Consider the following 18009-nt stretch of genomic DNA (forward strand, 5'->3'; position numbering starts at 1 on the left):
GTCTCCAGTGGAAATAATAGGTTGTGTGCAGCTGATTTTAGCTCAATGTATTTTCCAGCACTTTAACAGTTCAGATTTTTCATTTCCCATAGTAAATATAAAATTATAATTATACTCTATATTTTCTGTAGATTTCAAATGACAACTTAAGACATTTGATGGCACTGTGTTTTTTCCTGTATGATTTAGGATAAGATTGCAGATTTTTCTGCACTGTTGCATTCCCTGTAGTGTTGAAAGAGCGGCTGTGATTCTATGTTAGTAGAATTTTACATTGAATATAGCCACAGTAACAAAATACTAATGATCAGTGCTCACTCTAAAACAGTTTAAATTATTCGTATGAATATTTTTGCCATTACACCTTCACATATTGTTCAAAACAATACTTCATAGTCTAAAGACCAGTGACATTTTGATCACAGAAAATCATCAGCAACAAGAATTGTTTAAAATAGTCTTTAGTTAACATTAGGATTTTTTTTTTTCCAGCTGGCATAAATGAGTTTCAGGAAACAAACCAAAAAAAAAAAAAAAGACAGACAAAAAAAATTGTTGTAAATGATTTCACAAACTTACATCATTGCACCTCCTAGATCCTGGTCTTGCTGAACAAGAACAAGCCAACAGGTAAGAAGCAGCAGCCAGCGATAAGTTTGCCTCCTCCAGTCTAGGAGGTCATGTTGTTAAAATAAGAAGCTAAACCCCCCACACGCACTTTAAAATACAACTGATAATCTAAACCTTCCTGGGGATTTACAGTCAATAATGTGTGCACATTAAAACTGTATTTCCAGTCTATCTTGTGCTGCCTGAGAACCATTTTTGCCTTTGTAAAAGCAGTAATTATAATACATAAGTAGCTTTCATTTTTGTATTAATGCTATAAATACTATGTTAGCAATATTAAACTATATTTCTACCGACTTATTTGTAGAAAGAAAAATATATATTTTTATATATTTATAAAGTGAATTAACACTGGAGAGGGGGTGTAGAGGAATAGTGTACAGTCACACTTTATGTGTATTATTGGGCACAAATTCAATGCTTGAAACAAAAAGGAAAAGAAAACACCATTCAAGTTAAATCCCCCTTTCAAGCCGTGTCAGAGGAAGAGTCGTAGGAAGCAGACACTATCAAGTTGCCAGTATTGGAGTGGCTTGCCATGGACTGGGCAGCTTGCTGGCTCAAGTTATTACAGATCAGCACCAGCTGATTGGTCTGTGCCCCTGACAGGGTACTACAGCTCTGGTAGACACTGTAGTTGGTCTTCCTGCTGGGGATGTTGCCTTTCTCACACATTGTCTTTACCATCTTGGCAAGCTTGTTTTTCCCCAGGGCTTGACAATTGTACCGGTGAAGTGTAGCCAAGTTCACAACTGGTTTGATGGATAGATAAAAAGGAGCATCTTCATATTGCATCGCTGGGGGCTGCCGCTGTGCATATTCCTTGTAGTCTTGCACTGGGCAGGTCTGTGGGGAGTGCTGGGTGGCGTACACCCTGGAATCAGTCCTTCCTCTCTTGCTTTTGGCATTCATGTCACTGTTGCCTGTCCCCATCCACTCCAAGTATTCCAAACCAGTCTCTGTCACCCGGAGCCAGATGTCTCCCCATTTGAGGGTGGACCCATGAAAACCCATGCAGTGTCCAAACGCCTTAGTGTTATTTAGCCAGACAAGGTTCAGCAAACCCTCAGGATTGTATCGGCTCAACAAACCTCTTTTGCGTAGGATAAGCTCATCAGCAAAGGTAAGCTTCATGGATTTGTGTGGCTCGTTTCCTTTTCCTTTACACCTTAGCTCTATCTGCTTTTGCTTCAGGGCTTCTTGGGACCTCTTGAACTCTTTATCCCTGGTAATACTGTATCCATACCTGTGCTCTTTGAGATACCGCTCCGGCCCACGCTGATAGTTGGCCAAGCTGTTTGGCTCATATTCAGAACCATCCTTTTGTCTAGCATCCACAAAGAAGGAAGCAAGGTAGGCATCAAGCTCTTTGCAGGGGATGACATAGATTTCTCGGGTCTCAGAGGGGTACTTGGAAATGAGGAACTCTCAGAAGTTCCGGAGAGCTGTCTGTGTACTGCAAATGGTCTTCTCGTTCTGCTCCCTGAGCTCCGCTGCGCTCTCATCCTGGTCTGAAAGAAGGAAAAAAAACAAAGCAAACAAAATCAGAACAAAAGAAGCAGTGAGTTTGTGCAATACATCTTCCCCAAAATAATTTTTCTTTTAAAAGGAAATTTCACAAAGAGCACTGGAAAACATTATTACATACCTGTCTTATGATTTAAAAGTCAACTTCAGTTTCACAAATGATGTTACTAGAGTATGGCAAAAACAATCAAAATGAGCTCATGTCACTAGGGCACACTTAGGGCACAGAGATTTGTGGAAAACTCTGAGATTAGAGGCAATCTGCTTTTTAGAACAAATGCAAGACAGAAATTTTTTTCTGTGGCTTCCACTGCTGTGTACAGGGCCAAATCCAAGTAATAAACCCATTCTGTATTGCTGTATTGCTTCATTTGTGAAACCAGAGGTTGTACTGGTTCCTTTTTTTTTTTTTAAAAAACAAAAAATAGCTAAAGCATCATATTTGTTATAATAAAAATTATCTTTAATTGGGTGCATTTTTAAGATTTTAATTTTGCAGAAAAATCAAAATCTGGAAACATTATATTACTCTACAAGGCTATTTTCATAGGTCCTTATGATCAGTGACATATCAAACCACAGTTGTTAATCAATGATCAAATGTTACCACTAAGATGATTCTTGTGTACCATTAATTTTCTGGCTGATCATAACATGAGAAAAGGTCTTTACGGTTAAGTGATGAGAAGAGAAAGCTTCGGAGGAACCTAAAAGCAGCCTTCTAATATCCATGTGGAAGTTATCAAGAAGATGGAGTCAGGCTCTTCACAGTAGTGCATGGTGGGAGGATGAGAGACAATGGGCATAAATTGAAACAAGAGGGGTTAAGCCTGGGTACAAGAAAAAGCTTTTTCACCATGAGGACAGTCAAGCTTTGGCAAAGGGGTCCAGAGAGGCTGTGGCAACTCCATCCTTGGAGGTTTTCAGGACCTGACTGGACTAAGTCCTGAGCAACGTAGTCGGATCTCATAGCTGTCTTTGCTTTGAGCAGGAGGTTGGACTAGAAATCTCCCATGGTCTTTTCTGACCTGGGGTTCTATGAGTCTAAGGCCCCCAAAAGCAACAGTTCCAACTAGGGGAAGATTCCCCTAACAATGAGTGCTAAAACTACCATCTGTCATTCCCCTTTTGACAGTAGTGGAGTAGGAGCTTGCCAGGGCCAGGGATGGAAGCAAGAGAGTATAAAAGTGGGAGTGCAGGACACCGCTTCCCAGCAGCCACCTAGCTTTTCAGCCCATCCCCACTGGGCTGTGAGTTCATACGGTTGTATGTTCCTCCTGTTCTACAGAAAGGAGGTGTGTTCGCTCTCCCTACCCAGTAAAGGAGCTCGGAATTACTCAGTTTACTATAGGCACATCTAACACATCAATATAAGATCAGAACATCTCACCAACAGAAAAAATATTCAGCCTTGTAACTTCACTTAACATAAAGCACAAGCAGATCTGCTGGTAGGGAAGAAAGCAGGGAAGGGAAGGTGGCTCTATCTCCTCCCCTAGCCCATTTGCACCATCTCATCTGGTACACACACTTTAGGTGATAGGAGAGGGGAATAATCACACACCTGGGCAACTTCCCCTCCCACCCATCTATATAGCTGAAGAAATACAGGCAGACCAGAAAGCAGGTTTGAGCTCAGATCCCCTGGGACCAGTTCCCACATCTTCAGCACAGAGCTGTCTGTGGAGAATATTCAGTGGAACCCACTGGGGAGGTTCTCATCCCCCTTGGAAAGTGAAAAGAACTGGAGGTCTGCAGCCCAGACCTTTAGAGGCTTCTGACGACATGAAAAAACGCTGCCAGAGCAACACTGAGGTTTGCACCAACTGTACACAAGGGGAAAAGAAAGGTAGCCAGTCTATTTCAAAAGATAACCTTAATACTGATGACAATATCAAAGAACTCCTAGCAGCCTTCAATGTAATCTTACGTTTTGGACAATGCATAGGATAAATCCTATTATTATGGCTAAGTACAGGCTGGAAATAAAAAGCCAATGATGTTTGAAGTTCAGAAACAAACATTTACTCCGGTATGTTGTTCAGTGCACCTACCACCATTTATTATAGCACCAGAATGTAATCAGCACTTTGACTGACAATCCACATTTTAAATACTGTTTCTGTATAAACAGCACATATAGTGGCTTGGTTTTAAACATGTCAATCACAACTTTATAGAGGGTGGCCTGGGTCATGGTTTAACCCCAGTAGGCAGCTAAGCACCACACAGCCACTCGCTCACTCCCCCCCGGTGGGATGGGGAAGACAATCAGAAGGGTAAAAGTGCAAAGACTCGTGGGTTGAGATAAAGACAGTTTAATAGGCAAAGCAAAAGCTGCGCGTGCAAGCAAAGCAAAATAAGGAGTTCATTCACTACTTCCCATCGGCAGGCAGATGTTTAGCCATTCCCAGGAAAGCAGGGCTTCATCACGCGTAACGGTTACTTGGGAAGACAAACGCCATAACTCCAAACATTCCCCCGTCCTCCTTCTTCCTCACAGCTTTTATTGCTGAGCATGACATCATATGGTATGGAGTATCCCTTTGGTCAGCTGGGGTCAGCTGTCCTGGCTGTGTCCTCTCCCAACTTCTTGCCCCCCCCCCCCCCCGCCTACTCGCTGGCAGGGCAGTGTGAGAAACGGAGAAGGCCTTGACACTGTGTAAGCACTATTCAGCAATAACTAAAACACTGGTGCGTTATCAACACTGTTTTGGTCACAAATCCAAACCATAGCACCATACAAGCTACTATGAAGAAAATTAACTCCATCCCAGCCAAAACCAGTACATTCTCCACCCCTTATTCCATACCGTTTACGTCATGCTCAGGTCCCACACTATCCAATACATCCTCATTAACCATCACCCCCCTTCCCGTCCTTTGATATAATACACAGATATCATTCCCTTAGTCTATGGGCCACCCCTGTAAAATGCCCATAAAATGCCCATTGAGATCATTTAGTCCATGACTTGGGTTATATCTGTTATGGTGGTCACTCAGGACAGGAGAGGTGGTGTGTTGCATGGACCCATGGAGTTATTGGGCACCAAAGTCAGCTCAGGTCGGGTCACTGCTGCACTTGCATTGCTTCTTGTGAGGCTCGTCCTCCATTGGTCCGGGTGGTTCCTGCTATAGTGCTTCCTATAACATGCAACTCAAATCACGGGTTACAACAGTTTAAATGTATATCCATTACAATCTCCACCCCTGGTCCCTTTGGACCAGGCCATAGGGTTTAACATTGCAACAAACTCCTCCCCTTTCCCCTGCTCTGGCGTGGGCTTATCCACGGACCACAGCCCCTTAGGGGTTTACCTTCTCTGGTGTGGACTTATTCACGGGCCACAGTCTCATTAGGGATATACCTGCTGCAGCCTGGACTTAGCCACAGTCGCTTTGAGGTGTACCTGCTCCAGCATGGCCCTATCCATGGGCCGCAATCCCTTCAGGGGCGTACCTGCTCCAGCGTGGCCTTATCCATGGGCCACAGTCCCTCCTTAGGGGTGCACCTGCTGTGTCGTGGATTTATCCACGCCGACAGACACTTTGAGGTGCTCCAGCATGACCTCATGCGCAGCCACTGATGCTTCAAGGTGTACCTGCTGCAGCGTGGACATATCCACAGCCACAGACACTTCGGGGTGCACCTGCTCCCACGTGGACTTATCCACAGGTCACAGTCCCTTCGACTCGAGTTCACACTGGAGTTCCAGCCTGTCCAGTACAGCAGCACAGGAACAGCAGCAATGCCCTGGCCTGACACAGCAGTGTGGCTTGCCTGTCTGGAATGGCTGGATGGCATTGCTGTACAAAAAGTTATCTATATATTTGCTAACAGCCAGCATAAAGGCTAGGCCAGCCCCAGGAAATCAGTGGTCTTTATCAATGCAAAATTCAGAAGATAGTTATCTGGCTCTTTGTTCTGTCATAAAGAGAACCATTTGAAAATCATTCTTGCTTCTTCCATGGAAAAGGGAGGGTGAGATAGTAAGACTGAGATACAAGTGTATCTCAGCCTACGCAAAACTACTCTGAGATTAAGAGACCATTTAATCAGAGAGAGCTCAGCACTTGTAAGATAATTCTGATACTTGTACTCCCTCACTGTCTGATAAGGGTTGACTTTGGGCATCTCCTACACACACAACACAGAAAGCCTTAAATCAAGAATATTTAATGCAATTAATTAATATCCAACAATAATAATTTATTTAGAAACTTCAGAAACTTGCTTTCCCCACCAACCCCAACAAAAAGGAAAACAATCAGATATTTTGAGGTGAAGGACATATTTGGAACAAACAAATCCATCCTGAAACTTTAGAAATTCTTAAGACCAAATTAAGTGCAACTTTCTTTGCCATAGAATCACGTAATTATATATGTTGGAAGGAATCTCTAGAGATCTCTAGTCAATCCCCCTGCTCAAAGCAGGGTCAACTAGATCAGGTTGCTTAGGGCCTCGTCCAGTCAAAGTTTTGATATCTCCAAGGGTGGAGATCCCAGAGACTCTTGGCAACCTTGTTTCAGTATTTGACTATCCTCACAAGGAAAAATTTTCTGCTTATATTTAATTGGAATTTCCCATGTTGCAACTTGTGTTCATTGCCTCTCTTCCTATGCCAGTGCATCTCCAAGAAGTCTGAATCCATCTTCTCTACACCCTCCTATTAGGTATTCAAAGAAAGCAATTAAATCTCCCCTTCATCTTCTCTCCTTAAGGTTGGACAAACCCAGCTCCCTCAGCTTCTCCTCATATGTCATGTGCTCCAGCCCCAAATCATATTGGCAGCCTCCGCTGGACTTGCTCCACCATGTCCACATCTGTCTTGTACTCGTGCAGCAAATAGCTGAGCAGGTAAACCCAGTTAAGGGGGGGGGGGGGGGGCAGGGCACATGGAGGGGACCAGGAATGACATTGCTGAGGTATGAGCCATTTGCCAGCGGGGAGAATGGTGGAACTGAGACCTCTGGAACTCTGGTGATGAGGCATGGACAGAGGGGTCAGAGGATGAGTGCAGCAACAGCATTTTCATCTGTCTGTCAGTGCTTAACAAAGCAAAGGGGCCCCCGGGGGCCTGCCAGCACACTGTCTCTGCGCAATTACACAAAATGAGTTGCAAGATTTGGTGAAAACATAATCTGATATCCTTCTACGATAAGGTCACCCGCCTAGTGGATGAAGGGAAGGCGGTGGATGTAGTTTTTCAGGATCTTAGTAAGGCTTTTGATACTGTCCCTCACAGTATCCTTCTGGACAAGTTGTCCAACTGTGAAATGAGCAGGTACACGGTACGCTGGGTGAAGAACTGGCTGAAGGGCAGGGCTCAAAGGGCTGTAGTGAATGGGGATACATCTGGCTGGCGGCCATTCACTAGCAGTGTTCCTCAGGGCTCAATTCTAGGGCCAGTTCTGTTCAATATTTTTATCAATGATCTGGATGCAGGAGTTGAATGCACCATTAGCAAGTTTGCTGATGATACTAAACTGGGAGGTGCTGTTGACTCTCTCGAGGGACAAGAGGCCTTGCAGAGGGATCTAGATAGATTGGCGCATTGGCCAATCATCACTGGCATGAAATGTTAGGAAACATTTCTTTATCGAGAGAGTGGTTAAACACTGGAACAGGCTTCCTAGAGGGGTGGTCGATGCCCCATGCCTGTCAGTGTTTAAGAGGCATTTGGCCAATGCCCTTAATAATATGCTTTAACTTTTGGTCAGCCCTGAAGTGGTCAGGCAGTTGGACTAGACGGTTGTTGTAGGTCCCTTCCAACTGGAACTGTTCTATTCTATAACGGCCAAAGACGGGAGAAAGGCTGGGACAGGGGTTATTGCGAGTATGGGACCTTGGAGAAGATAGTGTCCACTTAAATACTCAAGAACTAATGCGTCTGGGTACTGTACTGGGTTTATGTGGCAAGGTTTTAGTAGCGGGGGCGGGGGCTACAGGGGTGGCCTCTGTGAGAAGAGAACAGGGGCTGTCCCCATGTCAGATAGAGCCAGTTCCAGCCAGCTCCAAGACAGACCCACTGCTGGCCAAAGATGAGCCAATCAGCAACGTTGGTAGTGCCCCTGTAAAAACATATTTAAGAAAGGGTAGAAAACCCTGCGCAGCAGCTGAGGGAGAGAGGAGTGAGAAAAATGTGAGAGAAACAATGATGCAGACACCAAGGTCAGGGAAGAAGGAGGGGGAGGAGGTGCTCCAGGTGCCAGAGCAGAGATTCCCCTGCAGCCCATGGAGAAGACCATGGTGAAGCAGGTTGTCCCTCCCTTTTTGTCCCTTTATTGCTATGGGCCAAACCAGGTAACCACTATGCAGTATCACTACCTATTTCCTGTATGCTCTAACAAGCCCTGTGGGAGAGGACTGGGAGACAGGACACAAATATGGTTTAGTCTCGTCTCTACATCCCACCCTGTGTCACCAGAGGTTTATCATGTTTTCATCTAAGGCACTGCAATACTTTTACTGTGGCTGCATTTGCGAACTTAGGTGTCTAATTTTAATAAGCATACTGGTGAAAGCAATGCAATAGATCTCAAAGGGAAGGGTCAGGACTACATAATTTACCTGTGCGTGATTCAAACGCGCTCCGGACAGTAGCTGAGAAGTAGAGTTAGGAAACTGTACTGGGTCTGGCTGGGATAGAGTTAACTTTCTTCATAGCAGCTCATATGGTGCTGTGTTTTGGATTTGTGACTAAAACAGTGTTGATAACACACCAATGTTTTAAGCTGTTGCTGAACAGTGCTTACACAGCGTCAAGGCCTTATCTTTTTCCCACTCTGCCCACGCAACAAGTATGCTAGGGGTGGGCAAGAGGTTGGGAGGGGACACAGCCAGGACAGCTGACCCAAACTGACCAAAGGGATATTCCATATCATATGACATCATGCTCAGCAATAAAAGCTGTGGGAAAGGGAAAGGGGGGGGGGGGGCATTCGTTATTAAGGCGCTTGTCTTCTGAAGCAACCGCTACGTGTACTGAGGCCCTACTTTCCAGGAAATGGCTAGACATCACTTACTGATGGGAAGCAGAGGATAACACTTTTTGCTTTTCTTTGCTTCTGCGTGTGGCCTTTGCTTTGCTTTATTAAAGTGCTTTTATCTCAACCCACAAGTTGTTCATCTTATTTTCTCCCCCTGTCCTGCTGAGTAGGGGGAGTGAGAGAGTGGCTTGGCGGGCACCTGGCAGCCAGCAAAGGTCAACCCACCACATATGCCATATAATGTCTCGCTCAGCAATAAAACTGGGGGGGTAGTCTTTCCAAAGGAGCTGTTGCTCCGGGACTGGTTGGGCATCGGTCTGCTGGTGGGAGGTAGTGATTGCCTTTACATCACTTGGTTTTTTTCCTCTTACCTTCACTTGAACTATTTTTATCTTGACCCCTGAGCTTTCTTGCTTTTGCTCTTCCTATTCTCTCCCCCATCCCACTGGGGGGTGGGAAGTGAGCGAGCAACTGTGTGGGAGCTTAGCTTCTGGCTGGGGTCAATCCACCACAGAATTACAAGCAGGTGTATTGGGTTTACGTGGCAAGGTTTTGGTAGCGGGGGGGCTACAGCGGTGGCTTCTGTGAGAAGATGCCAGAAGCTTCCCCCATGTCCGACAGAGCCAGTTCCAGACGGCTCCAAGAGGGACCCGCCGCTGGCCAAAGCTGAGCCAATCAGCGACGGTGGTAGCGCCTCTGTGATAACATATCTAAGAAGGGGGAAAAACTGTTGCACAGCAGCAGCTGGGAGAGAGGAGTGAGAATATGTGAGAGAAACAGCCCTGCAGACACCAAGGTCAGGGAATAAAGAGGGGGAGGACGAGGTGCTCCAGGCACTGGAGCAGATATTCCCCTGCAGCCCATGGTGAAGACCATGGTGAGGCAGGTTGTCCCCCTGCAGCCCATGGAGGTCCATGGTGGAGCAGATATCAACCTGCAACCTGTGGAGGACCCCATGCTGGAGCAAGTGGATGTGCCTGAAGGAGGCTGTGACCCTGTGGGAAGCCCGTGCTGGAGCAGGCTCCTGGCAGGACCTGTGGCCCTGTGGAGAGAGGAGCCCACGCTGGAGCAGGTCTTCTGGCAGGACCTGTGACCCCGTGGGGGACCCACGCTGGAGCAGTCTGTTCCTGAAGGACTGCACCCCATGGAAAGGACCCATGCTAGAGCAGTTTCTGAAAGACTGTCTCCCGTGAGTGGGACCCCATGCTGGAGCAGGGGAAGAGCGTGAGGAGGAAGGAGCAGCAGAGACAACGTGTGATGAACTGACCGCAACCCCCATTCCCCGTCCCCTTGTGCTGCTCAGGGGGAGGAGGTAGAGAATTCGGGAGTGAAGCTGAGCCCGGGAAGAAGGGAGGGGTGGGGGGGAAGGTGGTTTTAGATTTGTTCTTATTTGTCATTATCCTACTCTGCTTTGATTGGTAATAAATTAAATTAATTTCCCCAAATTGAGTCTGTTTTGCCCCTGACGGTAATTGCTGAGTGATCTCCCTGTCCTTATCTCGACCCACCAGCCTTTCGTCATCGTATTTTTCTCCCCCTGTCCAGCTGAGGAGGAGGAGTGATAGAACGGCTCAGTGGGCACCTGGCGGCCAGCCAAGGTCAACCCACCACAGCGGGGGATAAAGGGGAGGGGAAGAGAACAGAGAATATGAAGAAAGTAATGTAAAAATAAGAACAACAACAAAGAAGTAGATGAAAAACCGATGAGGATTCTCATTATCTGAAATCTAATTGTATCTGACTGCTTCTGAATGAGGCACTCTAACTGGGACACCAGAGAAACAAAGGAGTATGTAATAAATACTATATTAATTATATGTCCTGGTTTCAGCTGGGATAGAGTTAATTTTCTTCCTAGTAGCTGGTATAGTGCTGTGTTTTGGATTTAGGATGAGAATAATGTTGATAAACACACTGATGTTTTAGTTGTTGCTAAGTAGTGCTTACACTAGTCAAGGACTTTTCAGCTTCCCATGCTCTGCCAGGTGCACAAGAAGCTGGGAGGGGGCACAGCCAGGACAGCTGACCCAGACTGGCCAAAGGGCTATTCCATACCATATGACATCATGCCCAGTATATAAACTGAGGCGAGCTGGCTGGGGGGGAAGCGATCGCTGCTCGGGAACGGGCTGGGCATCGTCGGTGGGTGGTGAGCAATTGTGTCGTGTATCACTTGCTTTGTATATTATTATTGTATTATATTATTATTACTACTACTACTACTATTCTATTTCATTTTACTTCAATTATTAAACTGTTCTTATCTCAACCCACGAGTTTTTCTGACTTTCACCCTTCCAATTTTCTCCCCTACCCCACCGGGGGGGGGGAGTGAGCGAGCGGCTGTGTGGTGCATAGTTGCTGGCTGGGGTTAAACCACGACATTATAGTAGGCTGCACTTTGGTCTTGGCCAAAGCATATTCTTAAATCAACTTTAGAATGTGATTGCAATTTCAGACTTAGGAGCATGAAGTTCACGTGGGTACAATTAATTAAATAAATTGTGCTGTGGAGCATTCTACAAAGCCTGACAGTGCTTAGTTGATATATTGTTTATTAGCGACTTCAGACATTTCCCCCTCTATTTTATTACAATGCCTAGAGTAGTGAATCAAAAGGTGGATTTTTTTCCTGTTCTGTCTGCTGCAGATGTAATGGGTAACATGTTAACACCTTTTCTCCCCTTCCCCCTCTTATTTAGCAGAGTAATAGAACCCAAACAGCCTTGTTACAAAACTTGCACTTTTGTTTCTGAAATTCTGTTTGGTGATTTTGCCCAACTTGAACAATTTTCTTTCCTTTCCCCAATATGAATGAAGCAAGCTGTGCAGAACATGAACTCAATTCAAAGAGCTCACAATTTACTACCTTATCTCATCAGTATCAGTGCACATTTTCAACACACATATATCCTTTGTTTTCACCAGTTCACAGATGAGAATCTAACAACCAGCTGTTTACAAGATTCTCAAGAAAGGGTTAAGCGTTACACTCACAGAGTTTTAAAGGTGCTTTTTTTTAACCTGCTTTTCTAGCTTGAGCCTGTGCTGCCAGTCTGTCTCTCTCCTTCTCACACTCCCAAAAAAATAATGCATTTGAACTTAGCTTCAACCTTTGCAGTTATTTCTAATTTCTAACATGCAAAGTTATACAAGTTTGGAGAAGAATCAACAGCTGGGCAGAGGACAGAGATGCGAATGTGTCTCAACTGAGGGAAAGGCCAGAGAACTCAGGCGTGAGATACTCTGCTTGGCAGCTGCATGCATGCCCTTGTTGACCAAAGAACACCCACATAACTCCAGACTAGCCACAGCATGTTCATACTTGTGTCAGCTTGGAGGGCCCCAAGGAACATGGGAGGTAACTGGGAATTCTGCACTGAAAAGAGGTTAAGAGATCAGGAACTCATACTCATAGGAAATCAGGCTTCATTAGTCTCTTGTTCATGGAACAACTTGGTTTTGAATGTCCTGGAACACATATTTAAACATGCTTTACTATAACTTAATTGAATAGACTGCATTTTGTAGTGTATTCAAATAAATTCAGGACTTTCAAACTGTTTTCTAGCCATGCACAAATACATAGAATGTACACACACCTCCCTGCTGCTCAGAATATGGCTATTATCTTTATGCTGTAATCATATGGTCAAACTTTTCCGGCCTGGTTTGTATTTTCATTTCCATAAAAATAATTTGTTCTTCCCAATAGCATATGAGTAAATGGCTTCTCCTGCCATTTACTCATATGCTATACTCCGTTATGCCATTCTGCCATACCAGAAATGACATTGACTAATTCCTGCAAGAGGTGATATGGGCTAGAGTTTTTTGGATGCAATTGTGGATGTATGGTTTATGTATATATCTATGGCTATTTTACTATGTATTAGAACAATAAATAGTCACATGTATTTAAGAATTATGCAAGTGACTGGTATATGGGATGGGTTATCTGTCAAAGTGTAAGGTTTCTGAGGGCTGTCTGAAATCATAGAATCATAGAATCGTTAAGGTTGGAAAAGACCTTTAAGATCATCAAGTCCAACCGTTAACCTAGCACTGCCAAGTCCACCACTAAACCATGTCCCTAAGCACCACATCTACCCGTCTTTTAAATACCTCCAGGGATGGAGACTCAACCACCTCCCTGGGCAGCCTGTTCCAATGCTTGACCACCCTCTCAATGAAGAAGTTTTTCCTAATATCCAACCTAAACCTCCCCTGGTGCAACTTGAGGCCATTTACTTGGGAAATTTCCACTTGGGAGAAGAGACCGATCCCCACCTCACTACAACCTCCTTTCAGGTAGTTGTGGAGAGCGATAAGGTCTCCCCTCAGCCTCCTCTTCTCCAGGCTAAACAACCCCAGTTCCATCAGCCACTCCTCATAAGACTTGTTCTCTAGACCCTTCACCAGCCTCGTTGCCCTCCTTTGGACACGCTCCAGCACCTCAATGTCCTTCTTGTAGTGAGGGGCCCAAAAGTGAACACAGTACTCGAGGTGCGGCCTCACCAGTGCCGAGTACAGGGGCACTATCACCTCCCTGGTATTGCTGGCCACACTATTCCTGATGCAAGCCAGGATGCCATTGGCCTTCTTGGCCACCTGGGCACACTGCCGGCTCATATTCAGCCGGCTGTCATCCAACACTCCCAGGTCCTTTTCTGCCAGGCAGCTTTCCAGCCACTCCTCCCCCAGCCTGTAGCGTTGCCTGGGGTTGTTGTGACCCAAGTGCAGGACCCGGCCCTGAGCCTTGTTGAACCTCATACAATTGGCCTCAGTCCATCGATCCAGCCTGTCCAGATCCCTCTGTAGGGGCTTCCTACCCTCCAGCAGATCAACACTCCCGCCCAAGTTGGTGTCATCTGCAAACTTCCTGAGGGTGCACTCGATCCCCTCGTCCAGATCATTGATAAAGATATTAAACAGAACTGGCCCCAATACTGAGCCCTGGGGAACACCACTTGTGACCGGCCGCCAACTGGATTTGACTCCATTCACCACACCTCTTTGGGCCCGGCCATCCAGCCAGTTTTTTACCCAGCAAAGAGTATGCCCGTCCAAGCCATGAGCAGCCAGTTTCTCCAGGAGAATGCTGTGGGAAACGGTGTCAAAGGCCTTATTAAAGTCTAAGTAGACAACATCCACAGCCTTCCCCTCATCCACTAAGCGGGTCACCTTGTCATAGAAGGAGATCAGGTTGGTCAAGCAGGACCTGCCTTTCATAAACCCATGCTGACTGGGCCTGATCCCCTGATTGTCCCATACGTGCCGCGTGATGGCACTCAAGAGGATCTGCTCCATAACCTTCCCCAGCACCGAGGTCAGGCTGACAGGCCTGCAGTTTCCCGGATCCTCCTTCTGGCCCTTCTTGTAGATGGGCATCACATTTGCTAGCCTTCAGTCAACTGGGACCTCCCCGGTTGACCAGGACTGCTGATAGATGATTGAAAGCGGCTCAGTGAGCACTTCCACCAGCTCCCTCAGTACCCTTGGGTGGATCCCATCCGGCCCCATAGACTTGTGTGTGTCTACGTGGTGTAGCAGGTCACTAACCATTTCCCCTTGAATTATGGGGGCTTCATTCTGCTCCCTGTCCCTGTCTTCCAGCTCAGGGGGCTGGGTGCCCCGAGAACAACTGATCTGACTATTAAAGACTGAGGCAAAGAAGGCATTAAGTACCTCAGCCTTTTCCTCGTCCTTTGTCACTATGTTTCCCCCCGCATCCAATAAAGGATGGAGATTCAGATTACCCAGCTGATCAACACGTGGCTCCGAGGCTGGTGTCATCGGCGGAGCTTTGGGTTTTTCGATCATGGGGTGGTCTACTCATCCCCACGTCTACTGACATCCAATGGGACGCACCTTTCTCAGAAGGGGAAAAGGGTTTTTGCTCAGGAGCTAGCAGGGCTGATTGACAGAGCTTTAAACTACATTGGAAGGGGGAAAGGGACAATACCCGGCTAGTCAGCGACGAGCAACGGGATTGCACGCCAAAGCTTGAGGAGCTGCATGCTAGTGAGATTCCTCAGGCTGCTCCACGAGGCAACGGGCACAATGAACCGCACTTGAAGTGTTTCTACACAAATGCGCACAGCCTGAGGAACAAGCAAGAGGAGCTAGATGCTTTGGCCCAGTCCCAGAGATACGACATCATAGGCATAAGTGAAACCTGGTGGGATGAGTCCTGTGACTGGTGTGCCATGATGGATGAGTTACAGGCTCTTCAGGAGGGATAAGCAGGGCAGGCGAGGCGGGGGGGTGGCATTGTATGTAGCGGAGGGGCTGGAATGCATGGAGCTAGCAGTTGGCGATGGCACAGTTGAGAGCCTCTGGGTAAGGATTAAGGGACAGACAAATAAAGCGGATGTCGTTGTGGGAGTCTACTAGAGGCCACCCAGCCAGGATGACGACACGGATGAGTTATTCTTTAAGGAACTAAGGGATGCTTCCAGGTCATCTGCCCTTGTCCTTATGGGGGACTTCAACTTGCCAGATGTCAACTGGGAATACCACACAGCTGGTACAAGCAGGTCCAGAAGATTCCTAAACCATCTGGATGATAACTTCTTGGTACAAGTACTAAGGGAACTGACCAGGAAAGGTGCCTTCCTCGACTTGCTGCTTACTAACGGAGAGGGTCTCGTGGGTGAAGTGGCGATTGGTGGCTGCCTTGGCCACAGCGACCATGAAGCAGTCAAGTTTAAAATCTATGGTAACAGGAGGAAAACTGCCAGCAGGACCTCAACTCTGGATATGAGGAGAGCTGACTTCAGGCTGCTCAGGGAACTACTTAGTAAGGTCCCCTGGGAAAAAGCTTTTGAAGGTGCTGGGGTCCATCAGTGCTGGTCACTTTTTAAGTACCACCTCCTAAGAGCACAGGAGCAGGCAATTCCAAAATGTCGGAAGTCAAGCAGGCGAGGTAGAAGGCCGGCTTGGCTGAGTAGGGATCCTATGCTAGAACTAAGGCGAAAAAAGAAAATGTATGGCCAGTGGAAGCAAGGTCAGGCAACATGGGAGGACTACAGAGAGGCTGTTCGCCACTGTAGGGAGGAAATTCACACGGCCAAAGCTCAACTAGAGCTGAAGCTGGCCAGTACTGTGAAGGACAATAAAAAGGGCTTTTAAAAATATGTAAATAGCAAAAGGCAGGGGAGAAATAACATTGGCCCAATACTTGACGAGCATGGTCACCTCACAAACAGGGACATAGACAAAGCAGAGACGTTTAATGCTTTCTTCGCCTCGGTCTTCAACACCGATGATGGGCTCTGGGACCCCCAGAGCCCTGGGCTAGAGAACCACGACTGCGAGAATGACAAACTCCCAACTAACCCCGAACTTGTGCGGGATTTGCTGCTCCAGCTGGATCCCTATAAGTCAATGGGGCCCAATGGGATTCATCCGAGGGTACTTAAAGAGCTGGCTGATGTCATAGTGAGACCTCTCTCTCAATGGTTTTTCAATGCTCTTGGGAATCTGGGGAGGTCCCAGCTGACTGGAAGCTGGCAAACGTTGTCCCAATCTTCAAGAAGGGCAACAGGGATGACCCCGGTAACTACAGGCCTGTCAGTCTCACCTCTGTGCCTGGCAAAATCATGGAGAAGATTATTCTGGGAGTTATTGGAAAACACCTGAAAGACAATGCAGTCATTGGCCCCAGCCAGCACAGATTCACGAGGGGAAAGTCCTGCTTGACAAACTTAATTTCTTTCTGTGACAAGGTTACCCACCTAGTTGACCAAGGGAAGCCAGTCGATGTCATCTTTTTGGATTTCAGTAAAGCCTTCGATACTGTCTCTCCCAGTATCCTCCTGGACAAAATGTCCAGCATACAGCTGGATAAACACATAATGCAATGGGTGGGCAATTGGCTGACGGGTCAGGCTCAAAGGGGGTTACATCGGGCTGGCGACCAGTCACTAGCGGGGTTCTGCAGGGATCCATCTTAGGGCCAGTGCTCTTCCATATCTTCATAAATTACTTGGATGCAGGACTTGAAGGTTTGCTATCTCAGTTTGCTGATGACACAAAATTGGGAGGAGCTGTTGACACTCTCGAGGGCAGAGAGGCCCTGCAGAGAGATCTGGACAAATTAGAGAGCTGGGCAATCACCAACCATATGAAGTTCAACAAGGGCAAGTGCCGGAATTTGCACCTGGGACATGGCAGCCCTGGATGTACACACAGACTGGGGAACGAGAGGCTGGAGAGCAGCCCCACGGAGAGGGATCTGGGGGTTCTGGTTGACGGCAAGTTGAACATGAGCCAACAGTGTGCCCTGGCAGCCAGGGGGGTAACCGTGTCCTGGGGTGCATCAAGCACTGTATTGCTAGCGGGTCGAGGGAGGCGATTGTCCCGCTCTACTCTGCACTGGTGCGGCCTCATCTTGAGTACTGTGTGCGGTTTTGGGCGCCACAGTACAAAAAGGATACGAAGCTACTAGAGAGTGTCCAGAGGAGAGCCACGAAGATGGTGAAGGGTTTAGAGGGGAAGCCACACGAGGAGCGGCTGAAGTCACTTGGTCTGTTCAGCCTGGAGAAGAGGAGACTGAGGGGAGACCTCATCGCGGTCTACAGCTTCCTCACAAGGGGAAGAGGAGGGGCAGGCGCTGATCTCTTCTCCCTGGCGACCAATGATAGGACCCGAGGGAACGGCAGGAAGATATGCCAGGGGAGGTTTAGGTTGGACATTAGGAAAAGGTTCTTCACCCAGAGGGCGGTGGAGCACTGGAACAGGCTCCCCCCGGGAGGTAGTCACGGCGCCAAGCCTGACAATATTCAAGAAGCATTTGGACAACGCCCTCAGACATATGGTGTGAATTTTGGGGTTGTCCTATGCAGGGACAGG

General features: G+C 47.0%; 1 pseudogene across 1 annotated transcript; it reads right to left on the minus strand.

Annotated features, from left to right (window-relative positions):
* Positions 1-1098: 1098 nt before the first annotated feature.
* On the minus strand, positions 1099-14976 carry LOC309601980 (uncharacterized protein KIAA1958-like; annotated as a pseudogene). The gene is made up of 2 exons: positions 14913-14976; positions 1099-2141 (listed from the first exon to the last, which is right to left on the minus strand). The product of its transcript is annotated as an uncharacterized protein KIAA1958-like (transcript).
* Positions 14977-18009: the final 3033 nt, after the last annotated feature.

The sequence above is a fragment of the Platalea leucorodia genome (assembly GCF_965183815.1).
Source record: "Platalea leucorodia genome assembly, chromosome: W".
Classification (NCBI taxonomy): domain Eukaryota; kingdom Metazoa; phylum Chordata; class Aves; order Pelecaniformes; family Threskiornithidae; genus Platalea; species Platalea leucorodia.